At 34.6% G+C, this 2,517-nt stretch overlaps 1 long non-coding RNA gene across 1 annotated transcript in view; it reads right to left on the reverse strand.

The window, feature by feature from the left end:
• Positions 1-7: 7 nt before the first annotated feature.
• LOC102582646 (uncharacterized) overlaps positions 8-2,517 on the reverse strand; it is a 4,825-nt gene continuing 2,315 nt past the window's right edge. Inside the window, exons 2-4 of the long non-coding RNA XR_001473905.1 lie at positions 719-1,232; positions 575-625; positions 8-122 (exon numbers count right to left, since the gene is read on the reverse strand). This is a non-coding gene — a long non-coding RNA (uncharacterized lncRNA). The remainder of the gene's footprint in view (positions 123-574; positions 626-718; positions 1,233-2,517) is intronic.

Genomic DNA, 2,517 nt, shown 5'->3' on the forward strand with positions numbered 1-2,517 from the left:
AGTCTAAACTTTCATATAGTGTAGCTTAAGAACCATGGAGTTCTTGTGTATCGCTCCCGTTCCTTGACTAGAAGACATGATTAAGTATGTAAGTTCTTGTTCTCCTCCCTTCCTTACAGCACCTGGAGAAAGCCAGAAGGTGCTCAGACAACAACTCATCAACAAATTGATAGAAGATAATAAATTGACGAGAAGAAGGAAAAAGAAGTGACTACACGTTAAAAGAGTCAAGTGCATTGATAAATTATTACAGGTTAAAAGAGTCAAATGCATTGATAAATGATTACAGGTTAAAAGAGTCAAACAGGATGATCTAATTATGATTTATGAGAAATTCAAAAAAATTTAGTTGGTTTACAAAAATGCTAAACTAGTCACTTAATCAAAGGAAAAGAAAATGTTAAACAGAACCTACAGCCCTGCTATATTTCTTAGAGAACTGCAGGATGAGCTTTTCCATTGTTCAAGCACATGACAGATATGCTTTGCAGTATGCTCATTCCAAGGCTAATTAATAACTATAGGGTAAAAACAAAGCTGGATATTGTCTTTGATTAAAAGAAAATGAGATTACCATCTTGACGACTTGACCTGCCCAGATTCAGCCCAGCCGCCTATTTGCCACCTAGAATTAACGGCAGAAGATTACAGAGAAGCTGATGATTATTCAAAGAATTCTTCAAATTGAAACCTCACATATTATCAAAATGTAAGTTACTTTTTATTACAAGCCCACCCGGTCCTGGTCCATTCCAATAGCTAGCCTAGCTCGGTCTGCATTGATTTTGGGCGACAATCAGGACCAGCCCAGCCTGCCTGGGACAATTTTGGTCCCCATTTTCTGTGCATGTTAGGTCAGTCTCCTGGGCCAACCAGTCTCAGTTTCCAGGTCTAGTCAACAAGGAATATCTAATTTGTTCCCATGTGTATGGTAGAGATAGTAGGTTACCTCCCTTTAAATCAAAACATAATCAAAGTACCTCCTCATAGATGTAAAGACTTTGCTAAATACTCCCTTTCTGCTAAATCAACCTAAACTTTAGTAGTTGAATGATAAAACTATGCTTACAGTCACTTTAGTAGTAGTAAATAAGTCATTTGACACGATCACAGAAGTATTGCTTAAACAACATTAAATCAAAGACCTGAATTATGCACTGGGAGAGCTCGACGACTCCAATTGCAGGCCTTAGCCAACCATGTCCCTTAGCAGTGCATGGCATAGTTGCCATCTGCATGAACAATAAACAAGATGACCAACTCCAAGTCACAGTTGAAAAAGAGGGTAGATAAGAAACCAAAAGTTAAAGTTTAAAGTAAACTTATATTAGCCAACACATACTGAACAGTAGCAAATCATATTCATGTACAAAAAAAAAAAAAAGATGGCTGATTGCATTAACATCAGACAATCTCAACCTAAAAGAAAAGTTGTTTGACAATATAAGTTCAAAACTACATCTATAAGATATCAACTAAACTATCTAGAAAAAAAAAAACTAAACTGTTAGAACACATATACTGATTAAAAAAAATCTTTCAAACGGTCGAAATAGCCTACAAATCACCACCGTATAATGTAACTTATCCCATCATAGCACTATAAATGGTGGGATAAATCATTTCGAGACTAACTAATACCCCTAACCAAATGCATGTAATCCCTTATCCCTTATACCAAACAACCCCTTAGTATTCAAGTTCTTGTTTTGATAAGTCTCCCCAGAATGAATACTAACGTACAATTATAAACGGCAGAATAATATATGAAAAACAACAAGATTATTCCATTCACATTATTCAGAGAGAAGTGTCACAAGTACATCTTCTGCCTCAAGTGTTAGTCATAGTATTCTCAAGATTTAGCGCCAGTAAATAGAAAAGTTCACAATCATTTTAGAGAAGAAGAGTAAACTGAACTAGAAGAATAACTCAAACAAGAAGAGTAACTCGAAGAAAACAAACAACTCACTGAATAAAAGAAGAAAATAAGAATCAACTCGCGAAAAAGGAGGCATACGTAAGATTATAGTAAACAGAAAACATCGATTCATTTTGACAAGAATGGAAGAATATATGGTGCTACTATTAGAACTTATCTTCTTGAAAGATCTCAAGTTTCCCAAATTTCAAACAAAAATAGAACTATCATTGTTTCTACCTTTTATGAGCAACACCGTAGGAGGTAATTTGAATCAGTTTGAGTTAATTAGATTGTAAAATATAATTGATTGCTTAGACATACACAATACACTGATATGATCTATTTATATTAGATAACTATTCAATGGAGTGATTGAAATTGCTAATTTATTCTAGTTAGATATAAATCTGGTAGGAATTAGTGGCACGTTACTACGCGCGTGGATCAGATTTAACAACTTCAATCACTTTTCCCGCCTTCTCTGTTAGCCTTAAAAGTTGAACAATAGTTCACTTGTTATTAAATATGGATTTCTCAAGTTTAATACAACTCGCTATCTTCTATCAGAACATTATTTTAGGCTCATTGAGTTG

The sequence above is a fragment of the Solanum tuberosum genome, unplaced genomic scaffold, assembly GCF_000226075.1.
Source record: "Solanum tuberosum cultivar DM 1-3 516 R44 unplaced genomic scaffold, SolTub_3.0 scf00132, whole genome shotgun sequence".
NCBI lineage: Eukaryota > Viridiplantae > Streptophyta > Magnoliopsida > Solanales > Solanaceae > Solanum > Solanum tuberosum.